The sequence below is a fragment of the Panthera onca genome, chromosome B3 (assembly GCF_046562875.1).
Source record: "Panthera onca isolate mPanOnc1 chromosome B3, mPanOnc1 haplotype 2, whole genome shotgun sequence".
Lineage (NCBI taxonomy): Eukaryota > Metazoa > Chordata > Mammalia > Carnivora > Felidae > Panthera > Panthera onca.
This window is the reverse complement of record NC_138344.1, coordinates 58975428-58995148: the sequence shown is the minus strand read 5'-3', so window position 1 is coordinate 58995148 and position 19721 is coordinate 58975428. Positions and strand designations below refer to the sequence as shown.

General features: G+C 37.6%; 1 protein-coding gene across 3 annotated transcripts in view; it reads left to right on the top strand.

The window, feature by feature from the left end:
• Positions 1-19721, top strand: part of GOLM2 (golgi membrane protein 2) — a 104800-nt gene that overhangs the window by 1202 nt on the left and 83877 nt on the right. The window lies entirely within an intron of this gene.

The following is a 19721-nucleotide window of genomic DNA, read 5'->3' as shown; positions in this document are numbered from 1 at the left end:
AAATGGGCCCTGGAGCCGTATATGAGCCACACTTGTGACTTGGGTATAGTTAATCCAAAATTATGTACTCAATTTGAATTGTTGATGAAATTAGCCAAAAAGGAAGAATCTATAATAATGTTATAAGCAACAGAATCTCGTGTCAGTGTCCTTGCTATTCTTGAAAGAAATAAAAATGAAAATTTCCATGCTTAAGTAGCTCTTAGGGTTGGTGTTTTATGCAGATGGAATGCCATACAAAGTTTAAATTTAAAAAGTTTAAAGCTGTACTGTAACCAGACCTGCTACTAGTTTTTTTTCTCACCAGCATATTGGAGTTATATTATTATTTTTTATGTTAAATGTTTGTTTTTTGAGAGAGAGAGAGAGAGAGTGTGTGTGTGCCTGTGTCCACGCGCGCGCTCGCCCACGAATGAGCAGGGGAGAGGCAGAAGAGAGAGAGAGAGAGAGAGAGAGAGAGAGAATCCCAAGTAGGCTCCGCACTGGCAGCGCAGAGCTGGTCGTGGGGCTCGAGCTCAGGAACCATGAGATCATGACCTGAGCTGACATCAAGAGTCCAATGCTCAACTCACTGAGCCACCCAGGCGCCCCTGAAGTTACATTATAAATTTATGACTTATGCCACTTCTGTTGGTATAGCAGAGTTGTGGAAATTTATGGGTGGACTAAGTAGATGCCTTTTTTTTTTTCTAGACCCTTCTTTGGTAATCTTCACATTGTTTTCTGTGTGTTCCTAAGCTTTTATTTTGTATATAAAAATCATTTATAGTAAGTCATTATAAATTAAAATCCCATGAGCTCCCAACTTCCCTATTGTCACCTGCCTACACCTTCTTATTACATGCAGATTGGGGCCCTTAGTTAATTGCAGCTCTGTAACCCTCTGCTTTCCCCCACAACAGACATCCTCTGACAGGAGCAACAGATCAGCAAATTTATACCCTTGCTATATACACTGAACTCTAAAGACTGAAAAATTCTCTTGAGTGGAGTAGGAAGAAATCTATGAAATTTTTGAGTATTAAAAGAAGGTCTTCAGATTTGGCTAGGCATTGCTATTCAAATTCTCTCCAAGCTGAGAGGAAAGATGACTTTTCTAGTCATTTATACTCTGGATTCCATTTCTTCCATCTATTGATCTGTTTTTATGTTTCTTTCAGTATGGTTTCACTTTTACCTTCAACCAGGTGCATGTGACCCCCATTCTAAATTTTTTTTTTTTTTATTGCTCTATATGCTCCCTTCTCCCAACCAACCAATTTCTTTTTTTACTTTCACTGCTAAACTACAGTTATTGGTGGTCTCTAAATGCTTCATCTACTTCTTTTATCATTTCCATCCTAACCTTTTATATTCTGCCTGTCATCCTTCTTTTCTCCCCTTTTCTGAAGCTATTATTCTCCTAAAGGTCACAAGTGACAGTTTTCCTAGTCCAATCAAAACACTTTTTATTCTCAATTTATTTAATATCTCAGTAGTTTAGTTTTGTTGATTGTCTCTTTAGAAACCATCTCCTTTCTTGCTTCTATAATATTGAATTATCCATATTTGCTTCCTACCTTCTTCACTGTATTCTTTATTGGATTTGTTTGTTTGTTTGTTTGTTTGCCTCCAGCCCCCTAATAATGGATTGTATTCTTGGGCCTTTGCCTTTGCCCCCCTTAGAGTAGTATTTCTCAAAATGGTGTTAAACAGAATACTTTCCTAGGAATTGTTTATAAGTGGTCAGGATTAAAAAAGGTAAGAGCTTTTTTCAAGATAAATGTTAAATACTGTAAGTAGAGGGGGCGCCTGAAGGGCTCAGTTGGTTAAGTGTCCTCCTGTTGATTTCAGTTCAGGTCATGATCTCATGGTTGGAGTCAGAGCTGACAGTGAGGAGTCTGCTTGGGATTCTCTCTCTCCCTCTTTCTCTCCTCCTCCTCTGCACTTGCTCGCTCTCTCTCAAAATAAATAAATAAACCTAAAGCACTGTAAATACTATAAGTAGAATATACTCTTCTTAGAGTTCATAATGCCTGCTGGTGTATAAAGGCTCTGAGAAATCTGTTGGTTAATAAGGCTGTTTAACTTTGTTTCACCTAGTCTCTCAGTTTATTTGATCACAGATTACTATTTTCATGGCCTACTTGTTATCATGGTACAGAAGAATCCAGCAAAGCATTGAGAAATGTTGCCCTAGGTATCTTAACTACTTCTGTTTAGTTAATTTTTTTTTTAACGTTTTATTTATTTTTGAGACAGAGAGAGACAGAGCATGAACGGGGGAGGGGCAGAGAGAGAGGGAGACACAGAATGTGAAACAGGCTCCAGGCTCTGAGCCGTCAGCACAGAGCCCGACGCCGGGCTCGAACTCACAGACAGCGAGATTGTGACCTGAGCTGAAGTCGGATGTTCAACCGACTGAGCCACCCAGGTGCCCCTCTGTTTAGTTAATTTTATGCAACTGGCTCGCAAATCTAAATCTCTTACTTGTATGTCAGTTTCATATTTTGAGCTAGCGATAGCATCTTTGTTGGAGTGCTATGCATGTTTATTCTTTGAGCTGCTAACAGAAAGGGTCATGTTGGTCTAGATGAGCTGTAGATGAAATTTATCTGTTAGAGGTCTTTTGTTTATTGCCTCTACTCCCTTGATATCTGGGGAAGTATATGGTATCTTAAAAAACATTTCAAGCTTTGAAGACTGCAGATACAGCTTAGAATTCTAATTCAGTTTCTAGCTGTGATGTTGGGCAAGTTATTTAACTACTTTGGATTCATTTCCTCATCTGTAAGATGGAGAGCTGAGTACTTACCTAGGTATTATACAGATCTGAGATCACATATATGTAGAAGTGTCAAACTTGACATGTTACAGGTCAGATTGTAGAAAAAACAAAGCCTGAAACTTTCTTATTTTCTATAACAGATCTAAAATTCCCTCTGGGTGGTGATAGTGTTGGAGGAAGAAGTAAATTGGACAATGAAAAGTGTCTCTTCTATTTTAAAACAGATTTGTTCATTTAATGTATTCTCTTGAGTAAAGGCTCTGCCTTTCAGGGTTTTTACCTATAGACACTGGTGGTGGCCTGCTCAGTATCCATTCACACCCCCCTTCATTTTTGCAGACCAGCCCTATTTTGTTTGGTATATATACTTGCCTTTGTGATTCAGGAGTAAGTCCTGATTGGTCTAAAGTGATTATGGTAATTTCATTATTCTTCCTACTGATTAATTTAGGAAGGAGCTTATGATGTGTGGCTGGTGAGTTGTGAGGGGAAGTTTCCTAATTCCTTAAAAGAATCGCACTTGCATCTCTATGGTATTCTTACCCCAAATCTAAAATCCTTAGTCTAATCACAAGAAAGCATCAGACAGACTCATACTGAGAGACAGTCTACAAAATATCTGACAAGAATCCTTCAAGAGTCTCACTTGAAGAGGTGGTCTTTTCTGCTGCCAGATGTTGTGCCTTCTGCATGTGATACCTGAAATGGAGACAACCAGAGTGCCAGGAGAGTTAGCTAGAGAATGAATGAGGCACTGAACATTATGGAGTAGAATGTTGCAATAGAATATTGGTACTTGTTATGTGAGATACAAAATGTTTCCTTATTGTTTAAGTCAGTCAAGTTGAGATTTCCTTAATTGCATCCTAAGGTGTCCTGTTAACATTCTCATTGTCAGGGTAGTGTCTGAGGGGTGGGTTAAGTTTCATATGTTCCCAAGGCAATGTGGATAGTGACCTCAGATCTGCATATTTTGGGGGTCTTCAGTGGTCTTTATCTTATCAATAGTGTCTTTATCAAAGTATCAACAGTGGTGTTTGGATGACTGACACTAGGTACTTTTACTCTTTTTGAAGATCATGATCCTATGGAGGCATCACCTCCTGTATACTCCCCTCTTCCCAATAGATATTCCACACCAAAAGTTCTTTTGCCCTGCTGAGATGCCTTAGGTATGATGTGTGGATAGGGAGTGTTGGCAAGGTAGTCCCTTGCTCAGGCTTTCTTCTTCTTCTTCTTCTTCTTCTTCTTCTTCTTCTTCTTCTTCTTCTTCTTTCTCTTCTTCTTCTTCTTCTTCTTTTTAATTTTTTTAAACATTTATTTATTTTTGAGAGAGAGAGACAGAACGTGAGCAGGGGAGGAGCAGAGAGAGAGAGAGGGACACAGATCTGAAGCAGGCTCCAGGCTCTGAGCTGTCAGCACAGAGCCTGATGTGGGGCTCGAACTCACGAACCGTGAGATCATGACCTGAGCCAAAGTCGGACGCTCAACCAACTGAGCCACCCAGGCGCCCCTCTTCTTCTTTTTTTAATAAACATTTATTTTAGAACAATTTTAGATACATGGAATTATTGCAAGAGGGTTCCCATATACCCCACACCTAGTATTTCCTGTTATTAGCATCTTACATTGCTATGGTACATTTGTCATAATTATTGAACCCCTTTTGATACATTGCTATTAACTACAGTCTATACTTTATTCCAGTTTCCTCATTTTTTCCCTTATGTCCTTTTTCTGTTCCAGGATCCCATCCAGAGTACCACATTACGTTGTCATTATGTGTCTGTAGGTTCCTTTTGGTTCTGACAGTTTATTCTTGATGACTTTGACAGTTTTAAGGATTTCTGGTCAGATATTTCTCAACTGGGACTTGTCTGATGCTTTTCTCAGGATTAGATTGGGATTGTGGTTTTTATGGTTTTGGGGAAGAAGACCACAGAGGTAAAGTGTAATTCTTAATTACATCATATTAATGGTATATCTCTCAAAATGACTTATCACTGTTGATGTTAACCTTGATTACCTGGCTTGATCTGTTTGTCAGGTTTCTCTGCCTGTTTGTCAGGTTTCTCTACTGTAAAGTACCATAAAATTAGTCTTTTTTTTCTCCTTTTCCATAATGTACTCTTTGGAAGGAAGTTACTATGTGCAGCCCGCACTTAGTGGGGAATTATACTCTACCTCCTTAAGGTCAGAGTATCTACATAAATCATTTGGAATTCTTCTGTGTGGACCTTTGTCTCTTTTCATTCATTTATTAATTTATTCAATCATTTATTTATATTAGTATGGACTCATGGATATTTATTTTATACTTTAAGTTATAATCCAATGCCATTGTATTTATTCTTTTGCTCAAATTGTTATAATTTTTACCACTGGGAGTTCTTTGAGTTGCCTTCTGTATCCCTTTTGACATAATACCCATCACTGTGACATGCTCCCTACTTGCTTTCTGGCACTACACGATGCTTCCAGGTCATCTTATATATTTCCTGCCCCAGTCCTAGAATAAGCAATTTCTCCAAGGAATCTTTGTTCCTTTTATTGGAAAATAGTATTAGAGACTAAGATCTAGGTGCTAGGTGTGCTCACTGCTACTGTCAGGCTAGCTTTGCAAATCTAGGAATCCCTGCTCCAAAGGAATTAGAAAGGTGATGTTGGACTTCTTCCAATTTATTATACTATCCTGCCATTTTCAACCTGTTAGAATACAGAAATAACTTAAGGGAGCTTAAGTTGTCCAGTGAAGTAAGAAGCAAGCCCTACTTCTCTGGGATTCCCCCATATTTTATCTTATTTTTTGCCTTCTCCTAAAGGAGTCTCCCCTAGAGGGTTGTATTAGTTTGCTAGGACTCCCATATACAATGGTACAGACTGGATTGGTAAAAACAACAGAAATTTATGTTCTCACAGTTCTGGAGTCGGAAAGTCCAAGGCTGAAGTACAACAGATTGGTTTCATCTAGGCCCTCTCTCCTTGGCTTACAGATGGCTGCCTCTTGCTGTTTTGTTATTACATGTTTGTTCCCCTTTGCACACGAATCCCTGGCATCTCTTCCTTCCAGTCACAGTGGGTTTAGGGCCCCACCCTAATGACCTCATGTTAACTTAATCACCTCTTTAAAGACCTTATTTCCAAATAGGTTACATTCTGAGGTTCTGGGATTTGAGGCTTCAATATATGGATTTGGGGGGAATCTGTGACACGCACAATGCCTTTTTTTCCTCTTTGTGTCAGAAAGGGCCTTCCTTCTCCTTCCTGTGTGTAAGAGCATTTTTCTGATCTGAACTTGAATTCTTCCAATGTATAATTTACATTAAAGCTGTATGGTCCACATGAGCCAAGTCAAGTTCTTGATAATTAAAAGGAGTCATTATAATGTAGAAACAGACCTTCCCCAAATTGTTGCATTATTACAAATGCAAAATAAAAAGTCAGTTTTGAGGTTTGAAGCGGAATAATAAATAGTCTCTTTTCCCTTTAACAACCACAATCTTCCCTGAGTCAGTATATACCTTTGTTTAAATAGGGAAAAGGTAATGTGCCAGAAAGGAGGATGAGAAACATATTACTTTTTTTTCCTCCAAAAAATATCCTTAGCATGTGTGTGTGTGTGTGTGTGTGTGTGTATACAACGCTCAGACACATACGAAATGTGTATATGTAAAACCTTGGCACAGTGGATGTCTATTGCTGTGGACTCAACTCTTGGCACTGCCATTTAGTATGTGTATAACCTTGGGCAAATGACTTAATTTCTCTGTGTCTCACTTTGCTCATCTGTAAAATGAGGACAATAATAGTTACCTCTCATTCTTAAAAGTTTAAATGAATAAATCATTAACATGCTCAGAATAATGCCTACTATATAGTAGAAAGAAAGAGAGATAGAAAGAAAAAGAAAGAAATGTTTTAGTAAGTGTTGTATTAGCCACTATTATTCCATATCTACTTCCTTATTCCACAGCTACATCCTGCCTTCTCTCCAGGATGAAGAGAGTTCCTGCCCAACATCCTGTCCCACCTCCAGTCTACCTGCCTCACCCTTTGGTCCTGGTTGTTTGACTTTTTCTCCTACCCCATTTCCTGGTCCATTTTTAGTTAGGCTTAGTTCACTCCTCCCATATTTTCCTTAACAGGCTCCCTGGAGGTCTGCCTGTTCCTCTGTGATTTAAGGATCAGCCTTCTACAGTTCTTCTAACATGCTGCACCTGGTAATTCCTGCCTTTGCCTCTGTTTCACCAGTCATAATCTGCCAAATTCTAGCTGTAATTTAATTGCTACTTCAAATTATTCATAAACCATACAAATTCATACTTCCTCTCCAAACTATATCCCTTTTATACTTTCTTGATCATGCAACCATTATTTAGAATGAAGTTAGGAAAAAAAAAAAAAAGACGGAGGTTAGAAATTTTGGTGTCGTCTTTGATTCCTAGCATCTCATATTCAGTGATTCAACATACAGAGGAGTTCCTTGATCAAATTGAGCTAAAAAACATCACTCTGGTAGCAGAATAGAGAATTGATTGACAAGGAAGCAGCAGTAGCTTCCTAACTAGTCTCCTTGCCTAGGTCTCTATTTCTTTCATTCAGTTCTCTCCCTTAAGCAAATCTGATCTTCCTCAAATCTTACTTTCAGAGGGCTTATATCACTGCATTAATTATGATGTCTAACCTTTAATGTCTTCCATGAAGTGGCTTTAACTACCTTGTCTCCCACTGTCTCCTGACTCAAAATGTGATACAGACATGTTGTTTTGCTTACTTTTGTCTTCCCACCTGCCTTTCTGTGTCATGTTAATTCCTGTTTTTTGTACTTTTGTTCCTTTTCTTAGTCTCTTACCTCTTTTCTGTGTATGTATTCTATCATCTTTTGCCCAGCTTTTGATCTATGTCCGAGACTTCTGACCCAGGATATGCTTTTCCTTCCTTATACACTCTTTACGCTTACTGACTGAGCCACACTATTTATTTTGTTTTTCATTTTCACTAGTAGTTTCTTGTATGTTAATGTTGTCTTCTCAACAAAATTTTAAGTTCCTTGAGGAAGGAGCAGATTAAAATTTTTTTCCTGTGGGCTCTTTATTTTTTTCAATGCTTATTTATTTTTGAGAGAGACAGAGTGCAAGTGGGGGAGGGGCAGATAGAGAGGGAGACACAGAATCCAAAGCAGGCTCCAGGCTGCAAGCTGTCAGCAAGAGCCTGGGTGCGGGGCTCGAACCCATGAACTATGAGATCATGACCTGAGTTGAAGTTAGACGCTTAACCGACTGAGCCACCCAGGTGCCCCTCCTGTGGGTTCTTAATAGTCCATAGTGCTGATACATAGTGTTATGGGTTACTGGATTAGTGTGGACCCTAATCCAATGTCTTGTATCCTTATAAGAGGGCATTTGGACATGGTTACACAAAGACATACAGGAAAGAAGGCCATGAATTGATGGAGGCCTTGCCTGGAGTGATAAGTCTATAATCCTTGAATGACAAGGATTGCTAGCAATCACTAGAAGCTAAGAAAAAGGAAAGAAAGGATCTTTCCCTAGAATCTTCAAAGAGAAAGTGTGGCCCTCTTAATTTTAGACTTCTAGCCTCCAGAATTATGAGGAAATAAATTTCATTTGTTTTAAGTTTTAAGTGCCACTGAGTTTGTGGTGCTTTGTTATGACAGCGCTAGGAAAAAACTAATATAAGGGTCAATAAAAACTCCAGCAGACTTTTTGTTATTGAAACTGACAAGCTGATTCTAAAATGTATCTGAAGGGGCGCCTGGGTGGCTCAGTCGGTTGGGCATCCGACTTCGGCTCAGGTCATGATCTCGTGGTCTGTGGGTTCGAGCCCCATGTCAGGCTCTGTGCTGACAGCTCAGAGCCTGGAGCCTGTTTCAGATTCTGTGTCTCCTTCTTTCTCTGACCCTCCCCTGTTCATGCTCTCTCTCTGTCTCAAAAATAAATAAATGTTAAAAAAGATTTTTTTTAAATAAAATGTATCTGAAAATGCAAACAACATAGAATAGCCAAAGCAGTTTACAAAAAAAAAAAAAAAAGAACAAAGTTGGAATGGGGAAACAAAAGAACAATAACTGCCACCTTACAACATATACAAAATTAACTTGAATCACAGACCTAAATGTAAAAGGTGAAACTATGAATCTTTTAGAAGTTAACACAAGAGAAAATATTTGTGACTTAGGATAGGAATGGATTTTTGAGGGCACAAAAAGCATGAATGTAAGGAAAAATATTGGTAAATCAGACCATCAAAATTAAAAACTCAAAAAGCACTATTTTTTAAAAGAAAAAAAGCAAGACACAGATTGGAAGACATATTCACAGTATATTTAACAGACAGAAAAATTATTTAAGAATGTATAAAAACTTCCTAAATCTCCATAAAAAGAAGATAACCCATGGGGAAAATGGGTGAAGAAGAGTGGGAGGTACACTTCTGGTTATGGAATGAATAAGTCAAAGGGATTAAAAAGTACAGTGTAGGGAATATAGTCAATGGTAGTGTTATATAGCATTGTTTGGTGACAGATGGTAGCTATACCTGTCATGAACACAGCATAATTGTCCTGATCGTTTTGTTATATACTCGAAACTAATGTAACATTATGTGTCAATTACACTTCAATAATAAATAAATAAATAAATAAGACAACCCAATTTTTAAAAATGAGCGAAAGATTTGAATGGATTTTTCATCAAAGAAGACTGGTGATGGCAAATAAGCATATGAAAAGGTGCTCAATGTCATTAGTCACCAAGAAAATTCAAATTAAAGCCACAGTGGGGCACTACTCTATACCCATTAAAATGGCCTACACTTTTTTAAAAGTTTATTTATTTATTTTGAGAGAGAGAGTGCGCATGTGAGGGGCATAGAGAGAGGGAGAGAGAGAATCCCAAACAAGCTCCTCACTATCAGTGCAGAGCCTGATGTGGGGCTCAAACTCATGAACTGTGAGATCATGACCTTAGCCAAAATCAAGAATCAGATGCTTAACCGACTAAGCCACCCAGGCACCCCTAAAATGACCTACATTAAAAAGACTTACAGTCTTTTCTCAAGGATGGTGCCAAAGGTGATGAAGGAAGCCCTGCCTCTTCCAAAGCTGAACCCAAAGCAAAGGCTTTGAAGGCCAAGATAGCAGTGCTGAAAGGCGTCCATAGTCACACGCAAAAAAGATCTGCACATCATCTACATTCAGTGGCCCAAGACCTTGCATCTCCAAAGACAGCTGAAATATCCTTGAAAGAGAGCCCCCAGGAGAAACAAGCTGACCACTATGCCATCATCAAGTTCCCCCTGACTACCAAGTCAGCCATGAAGAAAATAGAAAGCAACAACATACTTGTGTTCATTGTGGATGTCAAGGCCAACAAGCACCAGATCAGACAGGCTGTGGAGAAGCTCTGTGACATTGATGTGGCCAAGGTCAACACTCTGATAATCAGGCCCGATGGAGAAAAGAAGGCATATGTTCAACTGGCTCCTGACTATAACGGTTTGGATGTTGCAACAAAATTGGGATCATCTAAATTGAGTCCAGCTGGCTAAATCTAAATATAACCTTTTTCACCATAAAAAAAAAAAAAGTAAAAAAGACTTACAATACTAAGTATTAGTGTGGATGTAGAACAACTACAATTCTCATCTGCTGGTGGGAGTATAAAAGTGTACAACCACTTTGGAAAACTGCTTAGCAGTTTCTTATAAAGTTAATTATATACTTACCATATGACCTAGCCCATTCCACTCCTAGGTATTTACCCAAGAGAAATAAAAACATATGACCACACAACAAAAAAATTATACACAAACATCCACAATAGCTATATTAACAAAAACCTTAAACTAGAAAAACCCAAATGTCAATCAGCAGGTGAATGGATGAACAAAATGTGCTAAATCTGGAGAGTAAAATATTACTCAGCAATAAAAAGGAATGAATTACTGATACACTCAACAATATAGATGAATCCCCAAACCATTATGCTGAAAGAAGCCCAACATAGAACAGTACATACTTATGATTCCATTTATATAAGTATTGTAGAAAAAGGAAACTAATCTATAGTGATAGAAAACAGAACAGTTGTCACCTGAGGTCAGAGGTGGAGGAATGGATGACAAAGGAATGAAAGGAAACTTTGAGGGGGTGGTAAAAATGTTTTCTATCTTGATTGTAGTAGTGGTTACACAGTTGTATAAAGCTGTCAACTGTCATCAAATTATATGCTTTATATAGATGCAATCTGTGGTATGTAAATTATAGGGCAGTGAATTTGTTTAAAGATAATTAAAACATGTCGTGGAGATGACTGGGTGGCTCAGTTGTGAGCATCCAATTCTTCATTTCGGCTCAGGCTGTGATCCCAGGATCATGGGATTGAGTCTCACGTTGGGCTCTTTGCTGAGCTTGGAGCCTGCTTAAGATTCTCTCTTTTTCCCTCTGCTCCTCTCTGCTACCTGCATGCATTCATTCTCTCTCTCTCTCTCTCTCTCTCTCTCTCTCTCCCTCTCTCCCTCTCTCCCTCTCTCTCCCTCTCTCTCAAAAAAAAAATAATAAAATAAATAAATACATACATACATAAATATGTAAATGAATGAATGAATAAGACATGTCATAAAAGGAGGGCAAGAAGCCAGTCAATGCCTTCCTATTGCTCTTGACATAGCTTACAAATCTTTTTACAGTCTGACTCTAGCCTTGCACTCCAGCATTCAAATATTATTAATTCTCCCTTTAGTTCCCTCCAGTGCACATACTGAACTTTTACATCCTGAAACCTCCAGGGCTTTTCCTATTCTGCTTTGAAACATTCAGTGTCCTCTATTCAAAACTGTCTTCTCATCTTTTCTAAGCTTCTTATTCCTCCAAACCTCTGTCTCTTTCTTTACCTCATTTCAGCCTCATCTTTTTTTAGGACTCAGCTAAAACTGTCTTTCTCAAGAATGTCTTCCCCCAAACCCTTAGTTTGGGTTAGGTCTTCCCCTCATAGTCCCTGCTCAACTGTAAGCTCTCTAATCATGTATACTATGTCTGTCTCTCATTCACTGCTGTATCCACAGTACGTAGCATAGGTACTGCCCCCCAAAAGAAACTCAAACATTTGATGAATAAATGAAATTAGGGTTAAAGATGGAAGTACAGGGTATATAAACATTGAATAGGAGAGGGTTAGGATGAGAGAAAATGGGTGTTATTGAAGCTAAGGAATAAAAGTTTCAAGAAGGAAGGACAGATCAGTACAAAATTGCTAAAGAGAGTCTAGTTTAAAAGTGAAAAATGTTAGTTGATGAGGCTTTAGTTAATCATCAAATGGGAAAAAATTTTGCCTCAAGGTGAATTTAAATTAGATATATAGGATTGAAATTATAAGGTACAAGTATATCATTTTATATTAAATACAAAAATGCTTCCTGTAGATAAGTTTTGAAGTCATCCTTGGGGGGAAGCACCTAGTTTGCCAGAGAGAAAGAATCAGGCATGGAAGGCAACTGAGGCAACATTGTTCAAAGGAGGAGCTACCTGACCAGGAAAAAAATAGGGCAAGAAAGTTAGATAAAGTTAGTTAGGAGTCAGAAAGAGAACCTTGAAGCACTGTGGGAAACTGAAATATACTGCATAACTAGACTGTGCTGAGAGGGAATGCTGGATTTTCAGTCAAAGGAAATGTTAATTTTCTTCCAAGGAAGAGGCTAAAATGGGGAAACCTTAGGTCTTCAGCCACAAAAAATAGTTCTTGCTTAATGAAGTCACAGTTCACAAAGTTCTTATTACTCAGAGGACAGATACTACATGCTACACTATAAGAATTGTTTCTTTTCCTCTATGAATTGGGTAGAAGTAAGCTCTTGAATGTCCTTTTACCTTTTCTCTGCATAACTAAATCCTAGCCATCAATTTTCAAGAATCAATATAATTAACATGGGAGCAAATTGAAAGGAGAAATATGAAAATAAGAAAGGGAGACAAAAAAGAAAAGTAGGGACAGTTTTCTAAGATCTCAGTATATAGTAAGTGCTCAATACATTTTTGTCAATTTAATTAATATATTTGGGTTTTTGAAGAAAGCAATACAAGACCAAATTTCTTCAAGACTAACTGTACCATTGTACCCAGAAAAGAAAGGAACTAACATTATAAAATGGCAAACTCTGTACTGGTGGACAGACTTTTACATATTTTATTTCATTGATCCTCCTCATTTGATGAATGAAGAAACAGGCTTAAGAGAGATAAAAGAAGGGCAGAATTCTAAATTCAGGTCTGTTTGATTCTAACAACCCTTGTTCTTTCCAGTGAACTATATTGCCACACAGTATTTTATACATGTGTTTAAAAATATATAAAATTACATATATAAAATAAAATTATATAATATTATATAAGAGAAGTTATCTCTCCAACAAATTAAAGAAATTTTGAGTATTTACTATGTGTATTAGTTGCCCAGAGCTGCTGTAACAAAGTAGCACAAACTGGATGGCTTAAACCAACAGAGACTTGTTATCTTATGGTTTTGGAGAATGGAATTCCAAAATTAAGGTGTTGGCAGGGTTGTGCTCCCCCTGAAGCCTCTAGGAGTAAGATTCTTCTAGCTTCTGATAACATCAAGGGTTCCTTGGGTTGTGGCAGCGTAACTCTGGTCTGTCTCCATCTTCTATGGCTGTCTTTCCAATATGTCTGTGTGTCTTTGTTGTTTTATATGGTGTTTTCTTCCCTAATCTGTTTTCTCTTCTCATAAAGATACTGGTCATAATGGATTAAAGCCTATCCTAATCCAGTATAACTTCATTTTAACTTGATTACATCTGCAATGACTGTTTCTAAGTAAGGGTCATTCAAAGGTACTGGAGGGTTAGGACTTCAACCCTTTTGGGGACACAGTTCAACCCACGGTAAATCTATAAATCAATTTGGAGTGAATTGAATCTTAATTCAATATTGAATATTTCAATCCATGTATATGGTGTTTCTCTATTTTTTAGCCTTCTTTAAATTCTTGCAACATTTTATATAAAATTCCCAGTATTTAGGACTCCTACATATTTTACTATACTTATTTCTAAGTATTTCATGTACTTGATGCTATCAAAAATGGAATTATATCTTTTATTCAGTTTTCTACTTGTTCTTTGCAAGTGTATAGAAATGCTCTTAATTTTTGTATATTGATCATTTTGCTGCACTAGAACTCATTAATTGTAGTATTAGTGGAATCTAAGGAATTCTAAGTAATCTACCAAAAAAAAAAAAAAGCTGCAATACTCATTAGTAGTAGCTTTTTTTGTAGATTCTGTAGAATTCTCTATATGCATGATCATGTCATCTACAAATAAAGACAGTTTCCCCCCCTTGCCAATTGGATGGTTTTTATTTTATTTTTCCTTGTCTTACTGCACCAACTAGGACCTCTAGTACATTAAATAAAATTGGTGAGACTGGATAATCTTGGAGAAAATGCATTTGACAAAGTTTAATACCCATTTGTTGTAAAAACTCTAAGCAAAATTGGAATAGAAGGAAACTTCCTCAAATTCATAAGGGGTATCTATCAAAGCCCCACAGCTAACATATACTTAATGGCAAAAGACTAAATGCTTTCTCCTAAGACCAGAAGCATCAAGAGTTTTGAGTACTTGATCAGATTGAGCTTAAAAGATTACTCTGGCTACAGAATAGAGAATTTATTGGAGGGAAGATAATTATGTAATGGAAATAATTATAAGGTTTTTATTTAAAATTTTGTTTAGGGGCACCTGGGTGGCTCAGTTGGTGAAGCATCTGACTCTTGATCTCAGCTCAGGTCATGAACTCACGGTTGGGATTCTATCTCTCCTTCTTTCTGCCCCTCACCTGCATATGTGCTCTCTCTCTCAAAATAAATAAACTTAAAAATAATTTTTTTTTAAGTACTGCAGGTAAGACATAATGGAGTCTTTAACTAAACAAAGTGCAATTCTTAACCTGGTCAATACAAGCCTCAGGGAGCATTTTTGTTAGTGCTAATGATGGGGGAGCATTAATGGCATTTAGACATGGAGCTAGGAATGGTAGATGTTCTGTAATGGGAGGGAGAGTCCCAACAATGAGGAACTGTCCTGCTTCAAATGTCAGTAGCACCTTGATGGAGAAACACTGGGTTATTAAAGCATAGAAATAGAGTTAAGATTTTGTCATATATTTGATGTGCGATGGGCATTCAAAGATGGATCCCTTGATAATTGGTTTGTGCAACCCACCAGATGGTGGTGCTATGACTTGAGGTAGGAACCTTAGATTAGAAGTTAGTTTGAGGGGTGCCTGGGTGGCTCAGTCAGTTAAACGTCTGGCTCTTGGTTTTTGCTCAGGTCATGGTCTCACAGTTCATGGGTTTGAGCCCTGTGTCAGGCTCTGCACTGGCAGTGTGGAGCCTACTTGGGATTCTCTCTCTCTACCTCTCTTTCTGCCCCTTCCCAAATTGCACTGTCTCTGTCTCTCAAAAAAAATAAACTTAAAAAAAAAAAAAAAAAGAAGTTAGTTTGAGAGGGACGCCTGGGTGGCTCAGTCAGTTAAATGTCCAACTTTTGTTTTCGGCTCAGGTCATGATCTCACGGTTCCTGGGATTGACCCCTGTGTTGGGCTCTGCCCTGACAGCTTGGAGCCTACTGGAGATTTTCTCTCCCTCTCTCTCTCCCCCCCTCTCTCTCTAAAAATAAATAAAACATTAAAAAAAAAAAGCTAGTTGCAGAAAAGTACAAAGTTTGGTAAGTTGAGTTTGAGGAATCTGTGAAATATCAAGTAAGTAATTGGAAATATATTTCTGGGTCTCAATAGAAAGGATAGGCTAGGGACAGATTTAAATCTGTTATGGTTGTTGATGTCATAGGAATGGTAGGTTGTAGAATAAAACGGTGCATATGTAAGACAGAGCTTTGCGTCAGATAAGGGAATAGTAGAGGAGGAGCAGGTTTGAATGATTGAGAAAGAGTAGCCAGACAGAAAGGAAGAAAAAGCCCCAGATAATGTGGTGTCATATGTAGGCCAAGGGAAAGAGTTTTGAGAGAAAGTTGTCAGTATTAATTGCCATAATTATTTATTTATAATTGTCTCTCCATATCTAGGTTGTGAGCCAGGCATGGCTATATGTTTTATTCATCTTTGTATTCACACGGTTCTTGGCATAACATTACTTAATAAATGTTCAAGATTCTTTTTTTTTTTTTTTAGAAAAGAGAGACAGAGTGTGAGCAGGGGAGGGGCAGAGAGACAGGGAGCTGAACTGTCAGCACAGAGCCTGGTGCGGGGCTTGAAACCACCAATGGTGAGATCATGACCTGAGCTGAAGTCAGACACTTAACTAACTGAGCCACCTGGGTACCCCTATACATGTTTAAGATTCTTGAGGGCAGGGTCCATCTCTCTTTATCTGCTATGTTTAGAGTACCTGGTTTACACCCAGTTAATAAATAATTACTGAATGGATGACCATATCTGCACATTTATACTGCATCTTTTATTTTGCACCTCTTTTTGTGTGTGTGTGTTTTCCAACTGTATATTGTGAATTTCTTCACTATAAAAATCTGTAAAGCATGTAAACATGTATATATTTGGTACTTGCCCTATGTGTGCAATATTTAAATAAGTAAATATTTGATGATTGATTCAGCAGTTTGTACTGCCTCTTAGCTAAAGTGTGCATAAATATGTGCTGGGGCTACCATAGATGTTATCCACATATCTGATTACACTACTTTCTGGAAGGCATGATCAAAATATTCTGATGTAAAACTACTCATTATGAACCCTATCTTTCTAACATCCATGGAATGTATCTTTGTAATGTATGCTAGTACTTTAGATTAATATTTTGTTCATGTAGAAACCCAAAAATATTTTTCTGGTTCAATTTAATATTCAAACGAATAGAAGAAAACCTTGGGATTAATTTAGTGGGAGTATAGTGAAAAAAATTATTATATATTGCATATCTTCAGGGACTTGTTTCATAAACTGGAAGCTAACTTGAAATAAATTCACACAGGGTAAAATGAAATAAGTCATTTTACTGACATAGTGCTTTCTGATTTTTCAAAATTATGTTACATGCAGAAGCCATTTATTTGGGAAAGTATCTTCTATGTGCTAGGTTCTAGGCATAGAAAGATGATAAAATTCAATACTTGTCCTTAAGGAACTCAATCTAATGGGGGAGATGCACAGAGAGAAATAATCCATAATGCATGATTAATGCTATGATCGAACTATTTACAAAGGGGTTTGAAAGTACAAAAGAATAATTGATTAACTGCTCAGGAAGTGAAGAAAGAAAGGATTCACTGAAGATAAATCCTAATGGATGAAGAGTAGTTCACTAAACTTAGAAAGGGGGAAAGACAAAAGGAACATAAATGAAGGCAGGAAAGATTGAAAGTCTATTGTACCTTCACAGGTCAGGCAGTTCAATAGGAGAATGGCATGTGAGGTACATGGTGGTGAGAAGGAAGGAAATTTGTGGCTGGAGATGAAGGTGTTTAGGGCCAGACCCTTTATTAACATTTTTTTTTATTGTGGTAAAATATATATAACAAAATTTACTATTTTAACCATTTTTAAGTTTACAATTTAATGGCATTAAGTACTTTCACAATGATGTGTAACCATTACCACTATTTATTTCTAGAACTTTTATTTTAATGTTTTATTTGAAAGAGAGAGAGACAATCCGAAGCAGGCTCTGTAGTGACAGCAGAGAGCCTGACGCAGGGCTCAAACCCACAAACTGAGAGCGTGATCATGACCTGAGCCAAAGTCCGACACTTAACCAACTGAGCCACTCATGCGCCCCTATTTCTAGATCTTTTAAACCATCCCAAACCAAAACTCTGCACCCATCAGAGCAATAACTGTTCCCATATACCAGCCACTGGTAATCTCTATTCTACTTTTTGTCTCTCTAAATTTGAGTATTCCAGATACTTCATGTAACTGGAATTATACCGTATTTGTCCTTTTCTGTCTGGTTTATTTCACTTAGCATAATGTTTTCAAGGTTTATCCATGTTGTAGCATGTATCAGAACTTCATTCCTCTTTATGGCGGAGTAATGTTACCATATATAATTCTGTTTATACATTATCTGTTGATGGACACTTAAGTTGTTTCTACCTTTTGGCTGTTGTGAATAATAATACTACTTTGAACATTGGTGTAGAAGTATCTGTTTGAACCTCTGTTTTCAGTTCTTCTGGGTATTTACCTAGGAGTGGAATTGGTGGGTCATATGGTAATTCTATGTTTAACTTTTTGAGAAACCACCAAACTGTTTTTCCCAGTAGCTGCAACCAGTGTACATGGTCACTAGCAATGCACAAAGGTTCCAGTTTATTTATCCTCATTGACACATGTTTTGTTTGTTTGTTTGTTTGTTTTGTTTTTGATAATAGCCATCGTACTGGATATGAAGTGGTACCCATTGTGCTTTTGATTTGCATTTCTCTAATGTCTAACAATGTTGAATATTTTTTCATGTGCTTCTTGGCCATTTTTATCTTTGGAGAAGGATTTGTTCAAGTCCTTTGCCCATTTTTAATTAGATTATTTGTTTTTGCTGAGTTGTAGGAGTTCTTTATATGTTCTAGATATTAAACCCTTATCAGATATATATTTGCAGATATTTTCTCCCTTCTGTGCATTATCTTTTCATTCTGTTGATACCATCCTTTGATGCACAACAGTTTTAAAATTTATTTTAAGTTTATTTATTTTGAGAGAGAGAGAAAAAAAAAAGCATGAGTGGGAGAGGGGCAGAGAGAGAGGAAGAGAGAATCCCAAGCATGCCCTGTGCTGTCAGCACAGAGCCTGATGTGGAGCTTGATCTCATTAACTGTGAGATCATGACCTGAGCCGAAGTCAAGAGTTGGATGCTCAACTGACTGATCCACCCAGGTACCCCAGTTTAAATTTTTTTTAAGTTCACTTATTTATTTTAAGAGAGAAAGAAAGTACAAGTGCATGTGCACCCTTGTGTGCACCTGAGCGGAGGAGGGGCAGAGAGAGAGAGGGAGAGAGAGGATCCCATGCAGGCTCCTCATTGTCCACATAGAACCTGACACAGGGCTTGAACTCACAAACCATGAGATCATGACCTGAGCTGAAATCAAGAGTCTGACACTGAACCAACTGAGACACCCAGGCACCCCACCAAAGTTTTTAATTTTGATGCAATTCAATTGTATCTATTTTTTCTTTTGTTGCCTATGCTTTTGTTGTCATATTTAAGAAACCACTCCCAGGGGTACCTGGGTGGCTCAGTTGTTTGAGTGTCTGACTTCAGCTCCAATCACGATATCACGGTTTGTGAGTTTGAGTGCCACATCGGGCTTGCTGCTGTCAGCATGGAACCCGCTTTGGATCTTATGTCCCCCTCTCTGTCTTCGCATCCCCATTGATGTTCTCTCTCTCTCTCTCTCTCTCTCTCTCAAAAATAAATGAAAAACACTTTAAAAAAAAAAAAACCACTCCCAAATCAGAAATCATGAAGATCTATCCCTATGTTTTTGTCTTAAGAATTTTATAGTTTTAGCTCTTAAATTTAGGTTTTTGATCCATTTGAGTTAATTTTCTTTTGTGGTTAATTTTCTTCTTACCTTAGAAGGTAAGCATCTAACTTCATTCTTTTTATTTATTTTTTTAACTTCATTCTTTTGCATGTGGTTATATAGTTGTCCTGACACCATTTGTTGAAGAAATTATTATTCTCCCCATTGAATGGTCTTAGCATTCTTATTGAAAAGCCTGTTGAACATATATGGGGGGTTATTTCTGGGCTCTCTAGGGCCAGACTCTTAAGTCTAAAATGCCATACTAAGGAGTTTTGATTTCACCTTGCAGGTCATAGGGAACAATATAATTCAATTTGTTTTTTGAAAAGATAGTCATGAGTGTAGTAAA